The sequence below is a fragment of the Oncorhynchus mykiss genome, chromosome 2 (genome assembly GCF_057628025.1).
Source record: "Oncorhynchus mykiss isolate SJ-2025 chromosome 2, ASM5762802v1, whole genome shotgun sequence".
Classification (NCBI taxonomy): Eukaryota; Metazoa; Chordata; class Actinopteri; order Salmoniformes; family Salmonidae; genus Oncorhynchus; species Oncorhynchus mykiss.
Window position 1 is genome coordinate 37,929,010 of NC_143023.1, and position 14,089 is coordinate 37,943,098.

A 14,089-nucleotide genomic window follows, 5' to 3' on the forward strand; every position below is an offset into this window, starting at 1 on the left:
TCCTCTCCCCAGGATTCAGCGTGAGACGCTACCTTTAACCCTCACTGTTTCTGGTAATCATAGCGAAACCATTTCTTTTTTGATTTTTCGTTCACCTTTTACACCTGTTGTTTTGGGCCATCCCTGGCTAGTTTGTCATAATCCTTCCATTAATTGGTCTAGTAATTCTATCCTCTCCTGGAACGTCTCTTGTCATGTGAAATGTTTAATGTCTGCTATCCCTCCTGTTTCCTCTGTCTCTTCTTCACAGGAGGAGCCTGGTGATTTGACAGGGGTGCCGGAGGAATATCACGATCTGCGCACGGTGTTCAGTCGGTCCAGGGCCACCTCTCTTCCTCCACACCGGTCGTATGATTGTAGTATTGATCTCCTTCCGGGAACCACTCCCCCCCGGGGTAGACTATACTCTCTGTCGGCCCCCGAACGTAAGGCTCTCGAGGATTATTTGTCTGTAGCTCTTGACTCCGGTACCATAGTCCCCTCCTCCTCTCCCGCCGGAGCGGGGTTTTTTTTTGTCAAGAAGAAGGACGGGTCTCTGCGCCCCTGCATAGATTATCGAGGGCTGAATGACATAACAGTTAAGAATCGTTATCCGCTTCCTCTTATGTCTTCAGCCTTCGAGATCCTGCAGGGAGCCAGGTTTTTCACTAAGTTGGACCTTCGTAACGCTTACCATCTCGTGCGCATCAGGGAGGGGGACGAGTGGAAGACGGCGTTTAACACTCCGTTAGGGCACTTTGAATACCGGGTTCTTCCTTTCGGCCTCGCTAACGCTCCAGCTGTCTTTCAGGCATTAGTCAATGATGTCCTGAGAGACATGCTGAACATCTTTGTTTTCGTTTACCTTGACGATATCCTGATTTTTTCACCGTCACTCCAGATTCATCTTCAGCACGTTCGACGTGTCCTCCAGCGCCTTTTAGAGAATTGTCTTTTTGTGAAGGCTGAGAAGTGCACTTTTCATGCCTCCTCCGTCACATTTCTCGGTTCTGTTATTTCCGCTGAAGGCATTAAGATGGATCCCGCTAAGGTCCAAGCTGTCATTGATTGGCCCGCTCCTAAGTCACGCGTCGAGCTGCAGCGCTTTCTCGGCTTCGCGAACTTCTATCGTCGTTTCATCCGTAATTTCGGTCAGGTGGCAGCTCCTCTCACAGCCCTTACTTCTGTCAAGACGTGCTTTAAGTGGTCCGTTTCCGCCCAGGGAGCTTTTGATCTCCTCAAGAATCGTTTTACATCCGCTCCTATCCTTGTTACACCTGACGTCTCTAGACAGTTCGTTGTCGAGGTTGACGCGTCAGAGGTGGGCGTGGGAGCCATTCTTTCTCAGCGCTCCCTCTCTGACGACAAGGTCCACCCATGCGCGTATTTTTCTCATCGCCTGTCCCCGTCGGAACGTAACTATGATGTGGGAAACCGCGAACTGCTCGCCATCCGGTTAGCCCTAGGCGAATGGCGACAGTGGTTGGAGGGGGCGACCGTTCCTTTTGTCGTTTGGACTGACCATAGGAACCTTGAGTACATCCGTTCTGCCAAACGTCTTAATGCGCGTCAGGCGCGTTGGGCGCTGTTTTTCGCTCGTTTCGAGTTCGTGATTTCTTATCGTCCGGGCTCTAAGAACACCAAGCCTGATGCTTTATCTCGTCTCTTCAGTTCTTCAGTAGCCTCCACTGACCCCGAGGGGATTCTCCCTGAGGGGCGTGTTGTCGGGTTGACTGTCTGGGGAATTGAGAGGCAGGTAAAGCAAGCGCTCACTCACACTCCGTCGCCGCGCGCTTGTCCTAGGAACCTTCTTTTCGTTCCCGTTCCTACTCGTCTGGCCGTTCTTCAGTGGGCTCACTCTGCCAAGTTAGCCGGCCACCCTGGCGTTCGGGGTACGCTTGCTTCCATTCGCCAGCGTTTTTGGTGGCCCACCCGGGAGCATGACACGCGTCGTTTCGTGGCTGCTTGTTCGGTCTGCGCGCAGACTAAGTCCGGTAACTCCCCTCCTGCCGGCCGTCTCAGGCCGCTTCCCATTCCCTCTCGACCGTGGTCTCACATCGCCTTAGATTTTGTCACCGGACTGCCTTCGTCAGCGGGGAAGACTGTTATTCTTACGGTTGTCGATAGGTTCTCTAAGGCGGCTCATTTCATTCCCCTTGCTAAGCTTCCTTCTGCTAAAGAGACGGCACAAATCATCATCGAGAATGTTTTCAGAATTCATGGCCTTCCGTCAGACGTCGTTTCGGACAGAGGTCCGCAATTCACGTCTCAATTTTGGAGGGAGTTTTGTCGTTTGATTGGGGCTTCCGTCAGTCTCTCTTCCGGCTTTCACCCCCAGTCTAACGGTCAAGCAGAACGGGCCAATCAGACTATTGGTCGCATCTTACGCAGTCTTTCTTTTCGCAACCCTGCGTCTTGGTCAGAACAGCTCCCCTGGGCAGAATACGCCCACAACTCGCTTCCTTCGTCTGCAACCGGGCTATCTCCTTTTCAGAGTAGCCTCGGGTACCAGCCTCCGCTGTTCTCATCTCAGTTTGCCGAGTCCAGCGTCCCCTCCGCTCAGGCTTTTGTCCAACGTTGCGAGCGCACCTGGAAGAGGGTCAGGTCTGCACTTTGCCGTTATAGGACGCAGACTGTGAGGGCTGCTAATAAACGTAGAACTAAGAGTCCTAGATATTGTCGCGGTCAGAGAGTTTGGCTCTCCACTCAGAACCTTCCCCTTAAGACGGCGTCTCGCAAGTTGACCCCGCGGTTCATTGGTCCGTTCCGTATTTCTCGGGTCATTAATCCTGTCGCAGTGCGACTTCTTCTTCCGCGATACCTTCGTCGCGTCCACCCGGTCTTCCATGTCTCTTGTGTTAAGCCCGTTCTTCGCGCCCCCGCTCGTCTTCCCCCCCCCCCCCCCATCCTTGTCGAGGGCGCACCCATCTACAGGGTCCGCAGGATTTTGGACATGCGTCCTCGGGGCCGTGGTCACCAGTACCTTGTTGATTGGGAGGGGTACGGTCCGGAGGAGAGGAGTTGGGTTCCCTCTCGGGACGTGCTGGACCGTGCGCTGATCGAGGATTTCCTCCGTTGCCGCCAGGTTTCCTCCTCGAGTGCGCCAGGAGGCGCTCGGTGAGTGGGGGGGTACTGTCATGTTGTCTTGTCTCTGTCCTTTCCCTTCACCCTGTCTCCCTCTGCTGGTCGTGTCAGGTTACCTTTTCTCCCCTTCTTTCCCCCAGCTGTTCCCTGTCTCCTCCTAACTACCCATTCACCCCGTTCCCCACCTGTTCCCTTTTTCCCTCTGATTAGGTCCCTATATCTCCCTCTGTTTCTGCTCCTGTCCTTGTCGGATTCTTGTTTGTTTGTTTGTGTCATTCATGCCTGAACCAGACCATCGTCGTGTTACTGTAACCTTGTCCTGTCCTGTCGGAATCTGCCTGTCCGTCTGAGCCTACGTTTTGTTTTCGTCATTAAAGTAACTCTGTTTTGTTAATTCGCTTTTGGGTCCTCATTCACGCACCTTAACAGTAATTTCCTATTTTTCTATTGATGTCTACCCAATGTGGTCCTAACAGAGACAATGGAGTAATATTTTGGCAATTGAATGTTCACCATTTTTGGCTTTGGAATTTCCATTTAAAAAGCTCTAAAATCATTGTAATGTAATTATTTCACAATGCATTTAGTGTTAAAATATGCATCGAAACCAAAAGTGAAAACAGTATATATATATTTTTTTTTTAATGAAACCAAATCCAAACCGATCTCAAAAAGCACTAATCGCTCAGCACTATTTGTGATAGCTGCAGTGGTGATTTTGACATACTTCTGAAATTTCTGTAAGTGGGAACTAGAACCCCTGTATTCAAATGAATAGATTCCACATTAATATCCTACTTCTACTACTGTGTCAAAATAACCATTGTAGCTGTAGTAGGCTACTGAAGTACAACTCTAATAGTACTTCACCTACTATATCAAAGGTGATATATTGAGACTAGAGTTTGCTCTCAGACAGAATCAACATTCCCAGTTGACTGAACTCACTAAGTTAATGTGCCGGGCATATGATTAACGAGTGCCAGATGATAATAATTTTGTCCACTCATTTCCAAGACATGACGCACACATCTCATTTTGGTGAAATGCAGCAGTGACTCTTTACATAGAGGAGTACGTCAGTCGTTCTTGGTAAATTATGCCTAGTAATCGAACAATACTTTAAAACACCTTAAATAATTTCCATACATCGCTGCAATCTGCCAATTTTAGTGAGGGTGCATCTGTCTTGACTTGGTAATGCACCTACTGTAATGACACTGTTGGAGTGAGGCAAAGACTGATGGACATTTGTAGTCAAAGTGATACAATTGTATTTGGAAGCATTTCATTGTCCAACTCACGGCATTGTTGACAATTACCATTCCTCCCACATTCACAACATATTGGATCAGTCCATCCAGCCCCTCCATTTAAAAATGTCTGTCTAATGCAGATTAGGCAAACTCTTTCCAATATCTCTATTTTCACCTGTCTGTTATACAACTCCAATTGGTTTGTTTTTGTCCAAGGAGCCTCTATTTAAACGGCACATACTCCCAATTACATTTTTATTTGTGCAGGTTTCTCAGGCGTATTTTAATCAATATACATTTTAATTAATCTTCTGGAAGAGGCAGACGGCTCGTGTATGTTTTCTTATAGATAATGAAACAAATGATTCTGGTTTTAATTTGTTTGGTTTACGATTGCATTTTTTCTGTATCCAGCAGTTTTCAACTAAAGATGACACCCTCTAGCTCAGTGCAGGTTTTACATGGAACTTCTTCTTTCCTTGAAGAAAAGTCAGAAAAGACTGCTAAGGATATGTGCTCACACACAGTATTTTCACATCAAGTTTTTTTCTTTCAGCTCCTCCTCTGTCCTCTTAGCCTAGCCGACCCGTAGTAAGTGTCTATTCTTTTTCTCTTTGCCAAAATGCCTTAATAGCCTCCATAATCTGCTCAGTTGTTTCTCATTTCTTATTCCTCATCGATTTTCATCATCGTTCATAAATCACCCTAAGCTGCCCGCTCACACACTCCAGGTGATGTTACAGCACGCCATCGACTGAATGCCATGAGCACACCAAGAACAGTGCACTCTTACTATTCAATATAGTACAGTTTACCCCATGCATGCTAAGATGTTTCATTGAATTTCATAGTTGGACTCACACACTGGATAGCTTCAGATGTGGTGCTTTAGAAATGGGTTTGATGAGTGTGTATAAGATTTAAGCACAGTAATGCCTCAAGCTGTACCATAACATTTGATGTTCTGTATGTTGTAGGAATTGGTAACCCCAAAACTTATTTCAGGAGTTTTTATCCAATATGGCAATCTCCAGGAGGCCAAACGAAAGTGCTCCACCATCCCCTCCCATCAAGTACATTAAACAGTACAGAGCACTCCCAACAATTTCCTCTTGATGGACCTCAATGATCGCAGTCTGGTAAAACAGTGCCATGGGGGAGTGATAGCCTCAAGGGATTAACAACTTGGAAGATGGAAGCAATGATAAATGTGGCCTTGATGGAGCCCTGTTTGAATCTAACTAAAATGTAATTTACCTCAGGTTCATTCCGCTTGCTGTTCTTGCAATTGATCCAAGTTGGTTTGTGAATAACTGGCCTTGCTAATCCATTATGTTAAGGTTTTATCAAAGCTATTTGGGAGTTTTAATTAAATGTAGCCTACACCTTGCTCTAAATATTTTACAAGAAAATAACTAGAAGACATTTGCAAGGAATCTTTCTTGGAACGCATCCGTCCAAAAAGGCTGAGCTAGAATTATTCCTTGGGGGTTTAGAAGGCCTTTCACAACATCCCACAGATCACCTGATGATATTTACTCTGTGGCCAGGTGGCAGATTAGGCTAGCTGAGTGCATAGGAATGAGCGAAGCAGGAGTTCACACCATATTACGGCTGTAAAACAGTACTAGAGTACCTGAGAGGGGACCAGTTTAGTGGATTAAGGAGTGCCTTAGCGCCGGCCGAGTCTCCCGAGACACCACGCTTAATCAATGCAGACGCACTCTCTGGGATGCTTTACAGGTTATGCAAATGAATGAGGCTCCAATGTGACATTTTGAATGCCCACGATGGATAACCCCTATTAACTGAGGCTTTGACAGATCTTAAAAGGTACTTCCCCTCCCATGATGGTTTATTTTACACTACCCCCTCTTTTAAAATGATTTGTGGTGAGAGTGGGGATGACAGTTAGTCGGAATAAGGAATAAAACAAATAGACGCCCTCTCGGTTGAAGTGCGGAGACCATCTGTGAAATGGAATTGGGGCATGCAGCATGGCTGTCAAAAGCAGAGCTCTCATAGTCAGTTCTCTACATATGCAGTATGTAGGTTTCCCATTGCCTTTGACCAAACAAGCAACCTCTAAAGGCTGAAACCGACAATGTTTATCACTCCCCGTTTTACAGTGTAGGTATTGTAGTTTGTATTTATGAGATCACACATGAGATTACTGCGACTGCTAAATTACATATAATTACTGTTCACTTCCGAGGTCCAGGGCCTACTGCTATGATGAGGTAGCCTATTCCTTCAGTTTAGGGTGATGGTGGAAAATACACACTAACAGCGAGCAGGCTATTTTCTTATCCTAATGTGTCAATCAAGGATAGGTGAGACATAAAACATTTACTTTTTCAAAGCAGGTTTCATTTGGAGTGTACTATTTTTGAACTGCATGTTGAACTGTCCTCCAAAAACAATAACTGCACTTATACATTTAACCAAAAAAAATGATAACAACAACTCAAAACACCTCAGTATTAGACGGTAAAAGCTCCTGCCAGATGTAGTCAGGAAAAAGCAGACTGCTGATGGACTTTCTGACACCAGCCCTCAATTAGAGGTTGCATGCAAAATCACTGATGTCACCAGCAATTATGACTGTAATGTTCTACAAATTACTGCATTTTCTCTACCTAAAAACACTTCAAACATTGACAGTTTGGTACAATAGGTGTTCAGAGAGAACTTGCATTCATTCACTTACAGTATGGTGCTTCTCTACCTGTCTCTAGTAAACAGACTTCTGCCACCAAATGCATTACTTCCTATATATTTGTTTCTGGGAGGTAAAATAGGAAAAACAGAGTAAAGCTTTCATAACACTACTACAGTATGGCCCATAGGAAAACAGTCAAATTAAGTTGAATGTTCGTGAAAAATGAATAGTTATGAATCTGTCCATGAAGCAGAAAGAGAGTAAAGTCACTAGGGAGTTTCTGCTGCTTGCGACAAAGGACCTGCCCTGAGTCATAAATACTTAAAATGGTATTGGGGAAAAAGTTGAAAAGCTCGAAATGCAACATGAAAGTTGAGAGGAGAAAAGCTATGATAATTCCTGGATATTGTTCAGTATATTCCATGCTGTTTACCAGTGATCTAGTTCCTTTTTATCCAGCAGCATGCAAGGTTTTGAAACAAGAAATCTGCTTATTAACAGTGCATGAATGTAATTCAACTTTAGCATATTACGTGGATAGTCAAGTTATATGTGCTTTATTGACAGACATTCTACACACCCTTGTGTATCTCTCCAGATCTTTTAGCCCTATATCCAGCCCTACTAAGTAAGAACGAATGTTATACAATATAAATGTTATACATATGGGGGATACAACCATCCCAGCTCTGCAGATTTAGCTGCAAATAGACAGAATCATTAGATAATTTTGGTACTGTCCATATGTAGCTTGTTTTTGGTCGCAGGTTCAGGAATGGCTAAAGTTTTGCAACATTTACCTGGAGCTAACGCTGCAAATAGCACTGCTAGGTGATTTAAAACGTGACAGTCAAATCGATCGACAATATAATAATACTCTTGGCGTAGAATCTTTGAGAATAGAAAGGTTCAGAACTTTTGTGAAACAGCACAGTTGGAAAAATATATGGAAAATAAAAATCAATATGTAATTGTCCTGTGTGATGCTGGTGTAGAGAGTCAGGCTCAGGACAGCAGATATGAGTAATCAACGTACTTTACTCAAAAATACAAAAATACACAGCAACATAGCGAGCCCACAAAAACGGACCGATGTACAATAAACAATCACTCACAAACAAAACATGGGGAACAGAGGGTTAAATAATAAACAAGTAATTGGTTGAGTGAAGCCAGGTGTGAAAGACAGACAGAACAAATGAAAAATGAAAAGTGGATCGGCGGTGGCTAGAAGGCCGGTGACGCCGACTGCCAAACGCCGCCCGAACAAGGAGAGGGATGGACTTTGGTAGAAGTTGTGACAATATTGGATGGTATTCAGAGATAGATGGGTGGGATTGAGTGAAGCTGAAGGATGGTACTAAAAACAAACAGAAGATAACTATTGTAAAATATAATGTGTCCGGAAAATGTATATAGTATGTATAAGCTGGAAGTAGAAGAGTTGTTGCCCATTAGTTTACTCCAATTAGGGGAGGGATGGTAGGGTCAGGGGAAAATAACAACGGAAAATATAGTATATATCCAGCACCAGTCAAAAGTTAGGACACACCTATTCATTCCAGAGTTTCTTAAATTTGTACTATTTTCTACATTGTAGAATAATAGTGTTAATCAAAATATATTTTATATTCTTCAAAGTAGCCACCATTTGCCTTAATGACAGCTTTGCACACTTTTGGCATTTTCTCAACCAGCTTCATGATATAGTCACCTGGAATGCATTTGAGCCAATCAGTTGTGTTGTGGCAAGGTAGGGGTGGTATACAGAAGATAGCCCTATTTGGTAAAAGACCAAGTCCATATTATGGCAAAAATAGCTGAAATAAACAAAACGAAACAACAGTCCATCATTACTTTATGACATGAATGTCAGCCAATCCGGAAAAAGTCAAGAACTTTGAAAGTTTCTTCAAGTGCAGTCGCAAAAACCATCTAATGCTTTGAGGAAACTGACTCTCATGAGGACCACCACAGGAAAGGAAGACCCAGAGTTACCTCTGCTGCAGAGGATAAGTTCATTAGAGTTAACTGCACCTCAGAATGCAGCCAAAATAAATGCTTCACAGAGTTCAAGTAACAGACATCTCAACATCAAATGTTCAGAGGAGACCGCGTGAATCAGGCCTTCGTGGTAGAATTGCTGCAAAACAAACAACTAAATGACATCAATAATAATTAGAGACTTGCTTGGGCCAAGAAACACAAGCAATGGACATTAGACCGGTGGAAATATGTCCTTTGGTCTGATGAGTCCAAATTTGAAATTTTTGGTTCCAACCACCGTGTCTTTGTGAGACGCATAGTAGGTGAACTGATGTGTGATCTCCGCATGTGTGGTTCCCACCGTGTAGCATGGAAGAGGAGGTGTGATGGTGAGACTGTCAGTAATTTATTTAGAATTCAAGGCACACTTAACCAGCATGGCTACCACAGCATTCTACAGCGATAAACCATCCCATCTGGTTTGCGCTTAGTGGGATTATCACTTGTTTTTCAACAGGACAATGGCCCAACACACCTCCAGGCTGTGTAAGGGCTATTTGACCAAGAAGGAGAGCGATGGAGTGCTGCATCAGATGACCTGGCCTCCACAATCACCTGACCTCAATCCAATTGAGATGGTTTGGGATGAGTTGGACCGCAGAGTGAAGGAAAAGCAGCCAACAAGTGTTCAGCATATGTGGGAACTCCTTCAATACTTTTGGAAAAGTATTCCAGGGGAAGCTGGTTGAGAGAAGATTGTGCAAAGCTGCCATCAAGGCAATGGGTGGCTACTTTGAAGAATATAAAATATATTATGATATATTTAACACTTTTTTGGTTACTACATGATTCCATATGTGTTATTTCATAGTTTTGATGTCAATGTAGAAAATAAAGAAAACACTTTGAATTAGTAGATGTGTCCAAACTTTTGACTGGTACTGTATATGTTTGTATATATTTACCCAAAAATATATGGGGGATTGGAAAGAAGCCACAATTGACGTAAGCCACAACATGAACACATCTGATTGTCTCCATCGTACCATGACATATTTCACTGTGGGACAACAAAAAAGTTATGTTGCTTCATGTCATTAACATCTGTTTCGCAAATGACTGACGCTTCATCCTACACTCATCACGGTTTGCTGCTCACTGGTTTATCTTGCCATTACTGTTTAATTAGCATGCCTTAAAGTGACCATCAAGGCTTCCAGAGGCTCCCACTCCATGTACCTTAATGTATCTTATGGAGTCATTTCTTTACAGGGGGGTTCCAAAGTCTGTTATGGGTATGTATTGTAGGGATGCAACCATGGAGACGGTTCATAAACTTTCATCGGCCCATTTACTCCCTAAGTATTTCACTTTAGGTACACTATCGTATAAGCATCCTTCCAAGGACTCCTTAGTCGAACACTAAGTCACCTGGTGTGACAATTGAAGCAATAATTTTTTTAAAAGGAAACTTCACCATTAGACACTATTTTGGGGTGTTTTTCCAATCTCCCTACATAATTATGAGTGATGGGGGTGTTTCAAACATAATTATGCACCATAGCGGTATTTTGGGGATTTTCACGCAGGGAGAGTTCAGCCAATGACGTCATTTGTTGAATGAGCCTGCTGTCTGATCTAAAAATGTATGGTGTTTTGTAGTAATTATTGTGACCTTTATGTTTTTCCGATTGTACGATCACGCTAGCAGCAAGTATATATTGTTGTCCTTGTTCATTAGAGCAGAGGTTGACCCATTTCCCTTGGCTATTTAAAGACCACAGCTTGACGAGAGCCCTACTTCCTTGTTCCAACCCTTGAATGCAGCCTTTTTAAAATGGGAGTGGTACTAGTTTCTACAGGTTCACGGGGAGTTACCATGCACTGTCTATCTGAGATGGCTAGCAAAATAATTACAATGGCTGCTTCTGATGATTCCTCTTTCCAAGAAGAACTGGACAACGAAACAGGGTTTGATATTCTTTTACATGCAAACATATGACAAACGAGTAAATGGTTACACTGTCGGTAGTTAGCTAGCAATATAGCTAAGCTCTCTTTTCACACGAGGCAGTGTTGTTTAGTACAGTATAATTGTGTCATCGATTCGACAATGACGGGGCATGCTAGTACCACTACAAGTTGAGCTAGCTAGCTTTGTTGCTATACCCCAAATGTATTTTAGCCAAATGTTATAGATAGCTAGCTAGCCACAGTGCATCTCATTATTAGGACTAGGAGCAAAATTAAATAAAATGTTTTGATGACGATGATGAAAATTAAAGGAATGACGTGTGTCTCACGTGTGTGTTACACGCAATAGCGCTCTTACACACAATAACGCTTGGTGACCTACAGATCTTGTGGGGAGAAGCTAGGCACAGGACACCAAATCCTCTTGCCTGCATGTGTTGTTGGGGCCATTTGAGCAATTCAACAGGAGATTAGAAAGGTCCATAACAACAATCTCCCCTTGTATGAAAGTGACTTTGAACACCTCACAGCACCCCCCCCCCCCCCCAAACAGTTTTCCCTTCGTAGAACTGTAGTATTTATTATAAGCGTAGTATATTTTTCTTCTAATGTATATATGTCATACATTGCCTTTATTGTTCATGCATACTTTGGAGGTTAATTTCTTTACTATCAAATGAGGAGAGTCAAACTTATCACACAATTCAGAGTTATACTTAAACTAAATCTTTATTCACTTATTAACCCTTTCATGCGCCCGGTCGCCCCAGCGTGAGTTTTTTTTATGCACGTGACGTTAGAACGTTCTCTCCATTCCAGATTGTTACACAACAGTACATTTAATCCACGCTGCCCTCAAACCAAGGCACGCAGCCTGTTTCTATTTATAGTCTGTTTTCAACTTGTCAATTTCAAATTATTTTCTAACAAGTTTGAATTGAGGTGTGGTCCGCCTCATTCATTCGCATAAAAGTAGTCATTTTTACTTTTGCGGACCAATTAATGATTTTGACATTTCTGACCCGGACAAAATTCCCCAAACACTTCGTGCAGTTCAAGTCTGCAGGCATTTGCTCATCTTCCATCCTGCACACACATGTTCACATTTACCGTCTGTTGCCTGCATCACAGTCATAGTTGTTTTCGTTACCAATAATAACTTTGGAAATGTGTGAGTTTCTATCAAAGTAAGTGCTTTATTACGTTTGAAATAGTTTCTACTGTAGCTCACTGTGTATATTCCTCATAACCGCGGACATGCGAGGTAACTTTACTCATTTCATTACCTTTATGGTGTTATATTCAATCGTGCTTATGAAGCTTGCTACATTCTTCTATTACAGTCGTGGCCAAAAGTTTTGAGAAGGACACAAATGTTAATTTTCACAAATTCTGCTGCCTCAGTTTGTATGATGGAAATTTGCACATACTCCAGAATGTTATTAAGAGTGATCAGATGAATTGCAATTAATTGCAAAGCATTGATTATGCAAGAATGGGCTGCCATTAGTCAGGATGTGGCCCAGAAGTTAATTGACAGCATGCCAGGGCGGATTGCAGAGGTCTTGAAAAAGAATGGTCAACACTGCAAATATTGACTCTTTGCATCAACTTCATGCAATTGTCAATAAAAGCCTTTGACACTTGTCAAATGTTTGTAATTATACTTCAGTATTCCATAGTAACATCTAACAAAAATATCTATAGACACTGATGTAGCAAACTTTGTGGAAATTAATATTTGTGTCATTCTCAAAACTTTTGGCCACGACTGTAGCTCTGGAAAACAATGCTAATTGTGTCAGAAGTATTGGCTTGTTGTAATTTGAAACTACCCTGGAAAATATATTTTCTTGTACCACTTGGTCATTTCTTTAGTGCATTCCACAAAGCTGTTTATCATGTCTGCCTTATCCACTGCCCCCATTTGAGGTTATAGTCAGGGACACAGTCTGGTTTGATTTTTCTCTCTCCCCTCAGGTGGTCCATCTACCCTGTGGCCGACATGGTTGCTGTATGGACAGCGGAGAGGACATGGATGTCTCGTTTGTCATGTCACTTTACTGCCAGCTGTTGATATTTCTTATTTTGTATGGCAGTAGCATTGTTGATGAAATGCAGTCATTGCAGCAGAACAAGGAAACGGTCTTGGGAAAAGAGGGTGGCAATGAAGGGAGTTGCAAACATAGGATCTGTGCTTCAGTATTCTCTTAGGGAGTTCTTCTTCACTATCCCCATGAGGACTGTCACCAGGAAGGTATACATTTCACTAATTGTGGTTGTTCCCCCCACTCCTGGCTCTGTTTCTCCTGTAGCTCCAAGGCATAGCAATTGGTCTCTGCTATGTCTTCCACCAGCTCCTCTGTCAGAAACAACTTGAAGCACTCTGCCACAGGTGGAAATGGTAAGGGGCATTGCACTCCAGACTGGGACTCATCAAAGCAAACAGCAGGGCCAGGAGGGTTGAAATGGCTGTCAGCCTTCCAGCTACCACAGAACTCCTGTACTTCATCCACTGTCGGTCTGCCTCCATCACCACCAGCATCTTTAAAGGGAACTGGGACTTTGTCAGTGGACAAGGGGTCTTCAGATTCAGGGTTCTCAGTGGCTAGGGGGCAGCTCCTCACTGTCACTGGCAGAATCTAATTCCTGACTTTCATACTCAGATTCATTGTCAGAATTTTTTTTAAATAACTCACAAACGCGGAAATTCTGGATGTCTCCTTTTTGAAAGACGTTGCTAAAGCTACAGTTTAGCTTACTTGCTACACACATAAACAACACTGAATGTCTCAGAGTGGGAGAGGTTATGTGATTGACTGCCAGCACGCGCCCTTTGTATCAATAAATCAATATCAGAAAATGTTTTGTCTGGTAATTATTGATATGTTTTCTGGTAACGGTGATAAATCATGCATTCCGATTCTTGCATCGATTGTAATGGGCACATATTATGTGTGTAAAATACTTTTTTGAAGGTTGTACTGATTGTGATGAGCTAAGCTAATTCCAGCTATGTGTGTGGAGCCATGTTTGTTGACATACAATGTATTCTGGGTTTCACGCAATCGTCTGTCTGATCAAATATGCTATAACAAAATGAGGTGAGTAAGGGTTCACTCCTTTTTTGAGAACTTCAGGAAGTGAA

The 14,089-nt window shown here is 43.1% G+C and overlaps 1 long non-coding RNA gene across 1 annotated transcript; it reads left to right on the forward strand.

Moving 5' to 3' along the window:
• Nucleotides 1-10,665: 10,665 nt before the first annotated feature.
• Nucleotides 10,666-13,804, forward strand: LOC149985095 (uncharacterized). The gene is made up of 2 exons (XR_016490381.1): nt 10,666-10,938; nt 12,922-13,804. It is a non-coding gene; the product is annotated as an uncharacterized LOC149985095 (long non-coding RNA).
• The last annotated feature ends 285 nt before the right edge of the window (nt 13,805-14,089 follow it).